The 13,836-nt window shown below is 39.8% G+C and overlaps 1 protein-coding gene across 2 annotated transcripts in view; it reads right to left on the bottom strand.

Annotated features, from left to right (window-relative positions):
- Positions 1-225: 225 nt before the first annotated feature.
- Positions 226-13,836, bottom strand: part of LOC144069111 (uncharacterized) — a 163,081-nt gene continuing 149,470 nt past the window's right edge. For both annotated transcript variants that reach the window (XM_077594224.1, XM_077594226.1), the window contains 3 exons: positions 5,991-6,189; positions 5,345-5,433; positions 226-375 (listed from right to left, as the gene is read on the bottom strand). The gene's annotated coding sequence lies outside the window, so the exon portion shown is untranslated. The remainder of the gene's footprint in view (positions 376-5,344; positions 5,434-5,990; positions 6,190-13,836) is intronic.

Below are 13,836 nucleotides of genomic sequence, written 5' to 3'. Positions count from 1 at the left end.
CAATCATTTTTTTGTTCTTTGCTTTAAATGACCTCCTGATGCCCATCCTGTTGAACGGCACAAGAAGGTAATTTATTTTTTTACTCCTCTTTCTACCCAACAAAACCCTCATTTAAGCATATAAACGCTTCATTTAGTGGTTTTCATTCTCAATCATGGGCACTTTCTGAACGTTAAATACTGGTTTTAGGGCTTGCCTCAGCATTTTGGCCAGACTCTCCAGCCTCAGGCAGCAGGGGTCCGAGGCACGCTGCCAAATTTTGTGAAGCTAGCTCGACCACGAGGAGTACCTGCTGCTTTTGCGTGTCCGTACACGCGCCTCGGCTTTAATTCAATAATGTTGCAGATTGACAGCACTGTCCTCCTTTTGTGCTCCTGTGCCAGAAAAACAGAGAAGATCAATTGTGGCGCAATGGGGACATACTGCATCAAAATCAAATCTACCGATGATACATTTTCTTCTTGAAACACAAAAAAAGTTCTTCCTTTTCAGGACACAGATGCCATTATTTTCCGACAAACAATATGGTGTCTGGAAAAAATAATTTTAATTTAATGTAACCTTTTTAGCAAGTTGGGACATCAGGGTCATTTGGAAGAAACAGGAGCGATTACCAAAAGTTGACGTTGCGAAAGTCAGAGATAATGTCCAGCTTTGTTTGCTGGTTACAAAAATAAAGGATCACGGGGCAATTTTAACAGTCAGATTTTTCCAGATGGAGGCTATTAGATAACCCTCTTGGTTCTATGCTCGGTATTAGCATACAACTATTTAAAAAAAAAATCATTTAACGCAAATGTGCAATAAACGGATAACAATTTGTGCGACACGCGTTCACTCTAGCTAACTTTAGAACCAGGACGTCGCCAATGACTCCCTTTTGTTTTCCGCCGCTTTAGCCGAACGCTACTCGGCGAACTGTGAAAGTGAATTGGACAGGGATCAGCCGTATTATATAGTTTTGTCAGCCTCTGAAGCCCATCCAGTCGGCCCCCGCACGTTCGCTGATTGCCCCTGAGCCCTTTCCCTCCTCTGCTCCGGCACATTGTGGCATTTACAAGGTACAGTGGGCAGCAAAATGCACATTAGAATGAGGAAGCGTACACAGCGGATTGAGGTACAGTGAGGCAAGGGATGAATCATTTCATTTAGCTAGAGTGAAATTGCTCATGCTCTACATAAGGTAGTCGATAAACACTTAGACATGGGGGGTTCTATTAAGGGTTCATTTAAATCAATGGACAATGGGATTTAAAATAACATGGAAGTAGTGACACAATGTACTTTAGGATAATATATGGGGAGCCTGACAATTGGGTAGAATGTCTGAAATGTAGATTTTTGCCTGCCCTTATTGTGCATTGGAGGGATTTTGCAAAAAGGTCAAAGAAAACAAAAGCAAGACCATAAAATGGTCCAGGAAGCTCTTAGGCATGTTGGCGTTTTAAGTAACCACAATTTTGATTAATTTTGATGTCGGTTATATGATTGTCTCTTTGCTTTTGATGCAAGTGAACGTTTCTCAAGTGAGGGTTTATTCGTAAATTATGTTAAAACTATCGGGGGGAAAGCCTTTACAATTGTATCTCATTGTGACATGGTGCAAGGAGTGTCCGGTTTCGGCGGAATTGCTCATACATTACAATACAATACAATAGTACCTCGGCCAGTTGCGTGACCTTGCTTGTATCTCAAGTCGTGTATATCGGAAATCAACTTTCACACTTGAAGTATTTTACTATGGTTAAACATAAGATACAAAACATTTCTTTGCACCTTAATTGGCTCATCTTAATATCACTTGATGCACAAAGAACGGATAGTGGCCAGACAAAAAAAAAGCAGTTGTGTTTTTGCGTCTTATTTTGTGCACGCATGTGTGTGCTACGTGGAGTGAAGGGAGAGAGTGCGAGCAAAAGTGGCGAAGTGAGACAGGAGGATAGCGCAAGAGACGGAGAAGTGACACAAATCAATATGAGCGCTAGGAGCCCCTCCACGGGGAGCAGCGGCAGCCCTCCCTCGACCCCAGCCCATCACCTCCCTGCCTTTGCCTAGGGGACACGCCTCATAGGGGAATGAGCATCTCCTCTCCCGACGCAACCTCCAGTAAGTCGATACCTCCCACCTTGCATATAGGGAATAGTGAAGTAGCAAGAGCTCAATTTATCATTCATATTTTCAAGATTGTATTACACTGGGAGCTTTTTTTTCTGCCATCTCTGACTCCAGCAGGCTTGAATGAATGTGTTTCAAACTTAGGAGGAGTACACACAGTATAGCTTATAATAATTCCAAATTGCTTTACACACTGCCGCGTATTTATTTTTTTACGTACTAAGTGAAAAATACCCCAAAAAAGTACTCGGTACGACAGCTCATAAAAGCCACACATGGCTGGACTGCTTTTGTGTGTATCCCGAGGCCCTGCAGAGAGCGAGACACGTTTTTAGATGCAGGTATGAGTCAGATGGCGACAGACATCTGTCAGGTTCTCAAAAAATATCTTCCCAATGCAAGTGATGAGGGCCCTCCGTTGCCAGGGCTCAGCTGAAGAAATTTGCTACTACTTTAATGGGGTGTTGATCTCACACAAGGAGTAAGTAAACAACGTGGCGGCTTGCTAGAGCACATCCTCCTTCTTTTGCTACCATCTGTTAGCCCAAGAGGTTCTGGAGTGGCATTGTCAGCAGCATCTTGTTACAAATGTTACATTTAGGAATTTTAAGAGCAATTTCGGAAGGTGACAAAGAATTCCATCTTCTTTGTGTATCTCCAAGTAATTGAGAAGAAAGACAGCCTTTTGTTTTGTAATTATTTTTTATCTGAGAGATAAGCCTAAAATTATTGGCCAAAGGTTATGCTGTTTGTTTTGTATTGCCTCGCGTGAGTCATTAGTGGCTAATCACTACGCAAGCAGATATAGTTCATGTACTACTTTCTGTAGGCACATGATGAATGTAGCTTTTGTCTGGGTGCAATTCTGTAGTTTCAAAATACACTCATGGATTTTATTTTAGCATTTAATGCTATCTTTCCTATGTCATTGCAAGCATAATCAATACCATTCTTTTTTCTACCCCTTCCAAAATGATTCTGCAACATATTGTTTGAGATACGATTAGTAGATTAATCCAGTTAAATGTTAACTGTGCATTCATGGCAATCATTCAATCGCTGCCAATGAGTTAATATACAGTGGTACCTCGAGATACGAGCTTAATTCCGTTCCGGAACTGAGCTCGTATGACGAGATTCTCGTAACTCGAGCGGACGTTTTCCATTGAAATGAATGGAAAACCAATTAATTTGTTCCAGCCCTCTGAAAAAACACCAAAAACAGGATATTGGATTGAAAAAAATGTTTTATTTCTTCTAATTCGCCATCTATTAACAAAGTAACACATAACTAGTGGTTTAATAGTAATAAAATGTGTTTAATCTAACTAAAATTGGGCAGATTTCGCCGATGGGAGACAGAGACGTTTGGGGGCGTGGGGGAGGGCTTCGTTTTTTTTTCCACGACAACGCACTCGTAAACGGAACAAACAAATTTAAATTAACTTGGATTAATATATACAGACACTCAAACATACGTTTAATGTAACTTTACACAAAACTGAATTCTAATTTTGTTGTAATTTTTTGTTACCTTCGTTTTCCGGGTTGGCGGTTTGCCACGCCTCCACCCTCACATTCGCTATCCATGAACTGTTTGCTGTTGTATTGCCTTCAAAATATTCCCAAAATGATGCACACAAATGTCCTCACAATAGGATAACGCACGACCACTTGCCAACGAGAAATAGTCTTTAAAGAACGATCGCGGGAGCTTCTTTCCTTAGAAAGAATAACAGGAAATACAATAGTTGAGCTTACCCACGTATTGATTGTGGTTAATGAAGTTTTATTCTGAGAAAGGTTGCCATTGCCTATGGGTGTTGTGTGCACGAGTATACTTCATTACCCAGAAAGCCCTCTTTTTGCCCGCGCATGCGCGTTGTGCGTTTCCTGGTCTTAGGAGAAACTCGTCTGAATTAATCGTTCTGTGCTCGTAAATATTGTTATACACGAAAGATATGCAAAAAAGACCTGGCTTGGTCGCATCACGAAATTTTGATCGCATGACGGGCGAATTATTCGATCGAAATTTCCGCCGTAAGACGAGAATTTTGTATGACGAGCGGTCGTATGACGAGGTACCACTGTAATAGTATTATTAGGATACTGAATTTAAAAAAAGGCGTGCTAAATACACCTTTTGAATTCTTTATTTCACAGCATGCGATTAAAGGCAATTCATGTCACACAATCATGATTAATCTCATTCCATTAATCGCGACGAAAATTTCTACCCATTGCCCGGTGGTAGGAATTTGATATTATCTACTAGAAAAAGATGATGACGCAAATTAGTTCAGACCCAGTCAAACCCCGCCAAAATGAACCCAAGTTGAGAGGGTGACATTTTCCAAACTTTGCAAATTTCTAAAAAGCCTCCTTCACGGATCAAACGGCAAACCTCATTGTGGTGCTGTGGTGCTATACTAAGAGTGCAGTGAGAGAGTTACCTTATTATTGTTATCAAAGTAAAGTCAGCTCTTTTGGCGCTCTTTGGGGACCGCATTCGCTTGCTGCTCAGGGACACATGGGAAATCTAAACAACGCCCCTGTACTGTACACAACAAACTCCCCCTTTTTTGGGGTAGAACATACAGCATCTTCACTTGTCTGGCGCACGTTGTTTCATTTGTGAAATTAGTCCATTCTCTATGACCCTGTCTTTTCATCAACAACGGTGGTGCATATTTTAGTTCCTATCCCAAGCGCTTGCTTTACTAATTGGTGGCTATACTTTGCCCAACACTGATAGTCTTTGATCATCTCAGATCATTACATTTACCTCATTAATCTGTGCTGTGAGATTTTTTTTCTTAGCCTCCTTTCCTTAATTTTTTTTAAAGAAAATTAAGGATTCACGTGAAATTGGATTAATAATACATCATATGAGCCAAGAGACGTGATTTGCTTTATTGTTGTATGGTTTGTGTAATTAATGTGGTATTGTTTTGTGGCGAGACGGTGAGCTTTTAAGGAGCAATTTATTGGTGGGGCGGTCTTTCCAAGAGGGAATTTAGACATCAGTTGAAGTTTACTATTCTATTCTATTTACTATTCTATTTTTAAGGTCAAAAATTTGGCATTTGAACTGTAGACAATAAGTGCTTGTCCATGTTAAGGTGCATAGTATGTTGGAGCTATGTTTTGGGAGCATGTTTGTATTATTGCAAAATTGGGTGATTACAAAACAAAACAAAACAAAAACTGCGTAAGATTAGAATTTACCATATCGACAGCGTACCCTCCTTTTTTAAACCCCTTTTCCTGACTGCGATGTCGTGAGCCATGAGCATCCATGATTTAACTGAAATTGCCTGCCACAAAAATGTACATGTATAAAATACATCAACAATAATCATTAAAAAAAATTAATAATAATAATTACTGCAACAACGTTTGTTTTGGTTAGTTTTATAAATCTAAAATGATGTTACAGTCAGAAAACAAACAGTGGATTTTAATTCCATTGAAAATATTTCTTTCATTTTGGTAACTACAAAAGCCTTGATGCCTGCTGAATATTGATGGATATATAGAAACTAAATAAATAGTGCTTATCTATTCCTTTACCAAGTAGAAGAAGTAAAGTACAAATGAGGAACACAGTTGGCCTCTTGATGGCCCGCTAAAGGCGACGACAATATCCAACGAGCTGCGCTCGCGAGCGAAGTCTTTGAGGAAACGAGGCATAATGTTTTAATTACGCCACTTTACAAGAGCTAGTGAAAACATTCCCTTCTTTTCTTTCCTCTTAAAGATTGTAATTCATCCACATTAAGCTTGGCTCTCACTCACTTTGTGTTTTCGCATTGTTTCCCCTTGTGTTTCAACGCACCCTTTTTCAGCATCGAGACATCTTCCACAACAATACCTTGTTGTCTTTGCTCGGTCGATGACAGCGCCATTGTCCGACTCCCAATTGCGCACATGAAGATGCGCCGCATCTTTCTTCTCCCTCGCCCTTTTGTTCTCGTCGGAGCAGATTATATCTCACGTCACTCTGTCTGCGGGGGCTGCTCGGCATTGTCAGACGCTCCCGCTCTTGTTGTCACGACGAGCTCGGCGCCCTCCTATTATCAAATAGATAAGTGAACGTTTGCGTTGCGGCATAGACAGGAAAGCCCGTCTGATGGAGTTGTATACGTACGTGGTAAAATTGGATAGTCTGCCACTCATAACACTTTTCTAAATGTGTAACACTGAGTTTATGTGGCCCTTTTCTACTTTTTGTCACTTGTTTATTCATTTATAAGAAACGGAATAGCGTGTTAATAACCTACAAAAAAAATACAAAACTGTGGCATTCCTGAACCCACCAGTCATTGAACACTATAATATCGTCTTTTAATGGCACTCAAGCCCAGATCACTTCACTTTGGGATACACACCAATTGACGTCACTGAATTCAACAAATGGATTTTCATTGTTCACTCTAAACCTAGATTATCAAACTGCAAAAATTAGCATTTCTTTTTTTGTCTTAAAACGACTGACTTTTAACTTGGGTAGGCAGAAATCTCTCCCCCCACCCCACCAAAATATCATCAAAAATATAGCTTAAAATCAACTGGAAGTTATCTGAAAATGAGACACCAAACCAGCCCATACTTATTCTAAAATTGACATTCAGTGACAACCCCCATGAAATTGGCGTTTTAGAGTTTAAATGAAGTTATTCTAATCGGAAGGCCTGATAGTCACACAGGTTTCTATACACTTGACAATGGAAACATTTTGAAATCAAATAAAATACATCTAAATATAATAATATGATATATATAAAAAGCACATGACTAATAGGAGGGGAAAAAAGTCATTAAACTAATGATGACATGATAATGCATCCTGTTGAACTAGGAACTAATGGCCTAGCCAAGCCATTTAAGTCGTCACCACATTGGTGATTGCCGTCCCACGTGAGCTATGCCGTACTGTTACTAAATATTCCTGTTGGTGGGTATCCCCAGCAGTGGTAACATGGAAAATGTCTGATCCGGCACCCTCGCCACCCCGCAAACGGGTTGTCCTCCTACCTCCGTGTGTTCTTCCACTTTCAACATCCTTCTCTTTCTTATGGAAAAGACCCAATTAGACTTGAGACTGTTTGTTTTAAACAAAATGGCTTTTAATTAGCGCGATCAAAAAGGCTTCTTTCCGTGGGGCCCGGGATCCACTTTGTAGTCCCCCCACCACCATCCCCTCCAGATCGAACTGCGTTTTGATGCCACCTGATAGGGCGCCAAGACAGACAGGGCACTTTTATAATGAACGCGCACAACACACACAGGCTTTGTCTCCAACTGCCGCTCCAACTCTCTTTTTTGTCTAATTGTTATCCCTTCCCTTCTGTTTCCTACATCCGATTTAACTCTTGTGCCATCACCGCTTTCTTCTCTTTTGTCTCGCGGGCCTTTGATCTGAGGTTTTGATGATGCGGTCCAAGGTGTCTCATTGGATCGTAACTAGTGACCTGCACATATTTACTCACATAGGGCACACTTAAAATCTAACATTTTCCCCAAAGTGGACAGGATGCCCAATGAGCCTTTTGTACGCACTAAATTCAAGATTCTGTAGATGTTCCTGTATGTCACTGACAGCTTGACTGTCTGGGTACATACATTGCTTGCTGACGCGCTATATATTTATTTGCATATCATGCTCAAAGCATGGCAACATTAGCAATCGAGGATGACGTTTACATTTGCTACCAGTGACTGAGATGATCCGGATTAGAGCCGAAATGGGGACGACAAAATCGGTTTTACAAAATACGTACTTTTCTAAAACATTTTTTTCCCATACCAAAGTTGTTATACGGTGTACACAATTGGAAATGATCAAAAAAGCATATATAATACAGGAAAAATGTATGAGTTGAGGTATGCTACTATTATGCTATTGTTGCTTAGAAACATTGTATGGATACGTGCATGAACCCTTTGACAGCCAAATGCACATTTTACGAACATAAAAAACGTCTTATGACAGCTCGAAGAAATAATCACCTGTTTGAATGTGAACAAGAGACGAGTGTGGACAAACATTTAGCTGGATTTTTTCGGCTTTTAAACCTGCGTGAAAGACCGAATATAGGATTCAGGGGAAAGTGAAGTTTTCATTTTTCAAGAAAAAAATATTTGTAATAAATATGGGAATGATCTGACAAAAGTAATGTTGGTAAATTTGGAAAATGGTCTCCACAACATCAGAAAATGATGCAAACGAAGGAAATAGACACTTTCGATATTATAAGAAAATGTACTTTTCCGAGTGCATAAATCCTCCCAGCATCAGTACGATTGATTCCATGTATTATAGATTTGCACATGAGTTAATTGCATTGGAATTGTCACTTAACACATTGGACCCTCTTTCTATGTCTCACCGTCGGGAGTCTAGTCACAACGCATAAATTTATAGCAAGATTGAGTTTCAGTATTCAAATTCTTCTTCCGGTCGAGTCATCTTTGACGCAAAAGTGACTGCTATTTAGAAGAATTAGCCATGCTTTCTACATTGACTAGCTAAATAATGTAGTGTGCTGTTTTCATGCCAGATATACATTTTGGAATCATGGCCAAAAGGCTCCAAAATAGCATTCCCTCCGCATGCCTGTCTTGGATGCATTTCTTACTTTCTCTGGTGCCGCGTCCCCCACGGTCTGAAGAATGAAGAATTTGGGATATTGTCATCATATGCAGTACCAGTTCTTGCCAGAAATTCCTTTTAGTCCATTAACATTGCCATCGGGCTTTTGGCAGCTCAGAACAGTTTTCTCCTTGTCTTTTTTGTTTTTTTCTTTTTTAGCGACTCCAAGGGATTTCGATTTGTTTTGATGACGGTTTTTTGATTCAGTAACAATGCCGAATTGTTTTTCTGGTATTTGTAAATACTAACTGTCTTTTTTGTTGTTATAACTTGGATGAAATACAATTTTTTTACCAATTTGCACTGAATGATAGATTATGTTCAAGGGTAGGGTTACTTTTTCTTGTTTTTTTTATTAATTGCAAGACTACGACATCGGTCATTCTCAACTTGTGGGTGCGTTTCTAGAATGGGCCGGTCAGGAACACCTGGTGACAAATTATTGGGGGGGACCTTTGTTTAAGATTGTTGTGAAATATTATATTTTCCAAAAAGGGAAAAAATCACATCACATTTTGTGGAAAATTTGTGTTGAGCAGTGACCTAAAACGGTGTTTTGACGATGAAATGGCCTAATATCCTAATGTATCAGGTTAACGTAACAGTTTTTCAGATTTAGCCCAAACTAGCTCCTGCGTTTATAAATTGACAAGTAACATTTTGAACTGTCCTTTCAAACACAGCAAAATTGCTTGAAATCCAATTACAATTGTTGAAGTAGTTATATTTTTGCACCTTTTAAAAATCAACAATCCTGCGACATGGCCTTCCAAAGATAAGACGTTCCCCTTGAAACATCCTTTGCCACGCTTTCCTCAAAGAAACTTTCTCCAATTGATAGCATTGACCTTTGTCAGAATAAGCAGAATGGAAAATGAATTTTTAAACAAATAGTTTGCATGCGCTAGGGATTTCTTGGCTACTTTTCCAACCCGCAAAATGGTTAAGATGAATCCGCTTCACACATTGTATTTTATTCGTGACAGTCATGAGCACAAGTCTGGACTTAACACGTCACGCTGTCTTTGCTCACTGTGTGCTAAGCGCAAATTAGCGGAACAAAGCATCTGTTATTAGTCCCCAACGAGCGAGAAGATCCAAGTTGACATTCACACCTGTACTTTTAAGTACACACGCTCTCTCCCGTGTGACAGCTGAATCAAGGGTAATGCCTCGTATTTAAGTGAACTCAGTGGCGGTCCGTGCATTTCCTAGTGACGCGTTCAGCAAAAACTATTTTATGGCTATAAAACCTCTACTGCCGCTACAGCTGCGACAGATAAAAAATAATCAATAAATCAATGCACAAAAATGGGGTAAAATCCACTTCCTAGCAGCATTTAATGATTGAATACAAATACTGGAGCTTTTCAGACATTACAACCGGGCCAGGGGGGGGGGTGATTTTCCTGAGAAAAGACAGCAATGGACGTCCATGGCGAACCGGCAAAAATTGCACTAAAATGGGGTTAAATCCACTTCCTAGCAGCATTTATTGATTAAATACAAACACTGGAGCTTAACTACAAACACTGGAGCTTTTCAGATATCAGAACCGGGCCCGGAGGACGACTTTCCCCTGGAATTTCATACAATTGAAATATTATTTAGGAATATAGCCATATTTTACTCACCAAAAATCCTTTAACTGTACACAATATCCATCCTCCTTTCTTTCTTCCTTCTTTTCTATCACCATTGAAGCTAATGCTCATAGTTGGTGAAAGCGATGATGTATCCCTACGCCTGCGAGAAGGCAATGACGTATCCCTACCCCTGCGACAAGGTATTGTGGTGTTGCCAACACGAAATCTGATTGGTTAAAGCAACAGTCTTATCGACGCTTGTTTAATGCAGCAGAACCTACAGAACTGATTTTGAAGGCCTTGAGGCAGATTTCTGACCCTGGCAACAAATAATGGCTGAAATGTGATTGGTTAAATGCTTCAATATGAAAACACACATCTGGAAGCAGTGCAACCATGGGGAAAGCAATGAAAGGAAGCTAATAGACAATTTGGAATTATTTAATAAGTATTGATGGACAAAATATAATATATGATTCAGATATTTCTTAGGCCAGCAGAGAAGGCCATGAAGGCCCTGATGGCCCGCCACTGAGTGAACTGGACCTTTAGACCTAAGAATGTTCAGAGGGAGCCTTCCAGGCAGAGTGCAAAGAGGTTTGGATTGGAACCAGAGCTAGTATTTAAGTGCTTATTAGCCTGCCTCCTTGGACACTTACGCATCAACTTTTGCTCTCTCCACTACCTGGGGGTGGGACTGAAAGGGAAAAAAAACGGTGGCGCCCAAGCCTTTCTTTTGATAATGTCTTGAAGGAGGATTCTCCTTTCAACGGCTGGCAGATGACAGAAAAATTAGCAGCGATTTCCTCCTGGCAGGTTGTTGTGTGCGCCCGATTTTTCTGCTTCAAATGTTTTGTCAGTTTGTTTTCAGTCAAGCTGTTTCACAATGAAAGCAACCGCTGCACATAGATACGCATTACATCGAATGAAAAGTGGGGCCTTAATGGGAGACAGATCTGATTTTGTATTCTCCACGGGACGAAAGACATCTTCGCCTTAATTACCGAGTTGAGCTTTAATTGCCTGTTTGGAATTACTTTTATACTTTTTAGAAGATCTGATGATGTTTAGCCACACATGAAGCTGTAGTTTGCTGATTTTTTTAAGGGAGCAGATGAAGTTTTATGTTTTTGTGTTAACAAAAAAAAAAGATATCCATAATCATGTAATGGTGTGCTGATTGTCGCCATAATCTGTTAATGATTAAAACTGTCATTGTATTGTATTGAGCGTTGTTGTTGGCTTCACCACTGCCACGCAAATTTTAATCCAAAATGGAGAAAAGCTTGAATTTACTCATTGATTTGTGAGGATACAAAGTAGTTTTAAGGGTCAGTTGAATATTTTCTGATAGAAAATCGTGAGGCAACGATTAATCGAATAAATTGGGTCATTGATTTTGGAAAACTGTCATGTTTGGTTGGGCGTGTTTTTTCCTTGTGTGCGTGATTACGAATGTGTTTCACCTGCTGTGTCTTTCCGATGTCCTTGGTGTGAGCTAGGTTCTTTTGATTGTCATCAACACCAGTCTGTGTATTTTAAGCCCGTGTTTTTGTGCGTCCATGTGCGAGTATTTTCTGTCTTTCGTTATGTCGCCCTTGTTCTGTGTGCGTGTCCCTCGTCTTCGTCCTTCCCAGTTTAAATAATCGATAGATGCAGCCCTAGTAGAAATGATTGAATATTTCTGGAATTGTCACTAAATCCCTCCTTCAGACTACAAATGCATGTGCCGCATCCACCGACACACACACACACGCTGTATAAGTCTTTTGAAACCCCAACATGTGTTCCACCTGGGATTATAGAGATGTTTGTGAGATCAAATGTTGTCCACCACCCACCCAGCCTCCTTTCCCCATTATGTGTAACGTGGGGGAATAATCCTCTTGTGGAATTAATCTTCTTTAAATAGCATTTGTTACTATGCTGAGATAGAATTATTGCTCTTGTTCCACTCCGGGATATGATAATGTACTAAATCTACTCGCATGTATGAATGCCCATGAGAAAGCTGATTATAGCGAAATTTATAATATGTGTAATGTTGGAATGCGAGAATAACTGACAGAGGTCAAGGTGACATTTTGTTTTAACTCCCCAATTGCCAATGACAGCGACAGACGTCCACTACTTTTTGACTAGGATCACCGTCAGCCGCCCAGTCAAACTAGGTTGAATGTCTATTGCCGTTAATGGCAGTAAAACAGGTTCACTCATAGCCACCCTTTACAAGTTTCAAGTATGTATTTGATGTCTATAACTGTCAAAGAGTGAAAAAAAAGATTGTTACAGAATGTATCAAAGTATAAAACATCCTTAGATGACATGACAGCGATAGACGTCCAATCCATTTTGCCTGGGTCCAGTCGAAATGCACTGGACGTCTATCGCCGTCAAAAGCCGCCAATGAGTAAAACGCCAAAACTGTATGTGTGGTTTACATTTCAAAGAAGGTGTGCGGTGGGTGGGGTGACAACTTGCCAAATCGAAAGCAAAGAAGACAAGAAGGAGAACTATAATTTGGCTGACGAGCAGAGGAAGTGAGGTCTCTTGAGGGCGTGCGAGTGTGACAGTTTAAGTGAATAGAGACATCAGCGAATGCGTTTTATTTTTTTTGTGTGGTAGACATAAGGCAATACCGCTTGTTGTACTTCAACCTGTCAAATCCAAGACAAAAGTGGGTCTTTGTGTGCGTTTTAACCATCGGTACGCCTTCTGTTGCGTTCCCTTTTATGTCATATGAATGTCAAAGGACGATAAGCAACAGGTATTTTTGTCATTTCTCCATGGCTATTATTGACATATTAAACAAATATTTAACACGAGGAACTCTAAAGTGTCCTTTTGAGGCTTACAGAATGAGAGTCACAAGAAAAATGGGATGAATGTGACTTGTTTCGGGCTCTATTCTCTAGAGGAGGCATATTAATAAAAATCACATTTTGAGGTCTTCCGCTGTTTCCTCCTTCTTTTCAATGACTCCCTTTGTGACAATGACCCATTTGAATTTGCCTCCAAATTGTGTTTTGCTGATTGTATTGCTCCTACCAAGTAATCTTTGATTGAACTACTTTTATTATTTACCCCAGATTTTTGTTGCTCTTCATTGTCAAGTCTTGCTATGTTCTCTGTTTTAGGGCCTGAAGGGGAAATATTTTCACTCACTTATGTAATCTATAAGCATTTTTGGGCTGCTTATGGATGAAAAATGCATACCGCACACCTTTGGATGAGCAGTGAAAATTCAGGCCAAAATTTGAAGCTTATATTTGAACTGCATAAATAGTTTGATTTATTGTTTTTTATGTTAAATTTTCTGTCAAGTAATTCACAAATCCTTACATTTGAAATGGTAGGAACTGGCTATAAATGCCGGAATTCCAGATTTATTTTTATAAATATAACCACTTGATTAAAAAACAAAATAAAAATAAGAGTGAAGCATATCAGTCCCATTTTATCAGAAGCCAAGAACAAAC

Source organism: Stigmatopora argus, chromosome 23, assembly GCF_051989625.1.
Source record: "Stigmatopora argus isolate UIUO_Sarg chromosome 23, RoL_Sarg_1.0, whole genome shotgun sequence".
In the NCBI taxonomy this organism is placed as follows: Eukaryota; Metazoa; Chordata; class Actinopteri; order Syngnathiformes; family Syngnathidae; genus Stigmatopora; species Stigmatopora argus.
Note: the sequence above shows the minus strand (reverse complement) of the source record. Positions and strands in the feature narration are given on the sequence as shown.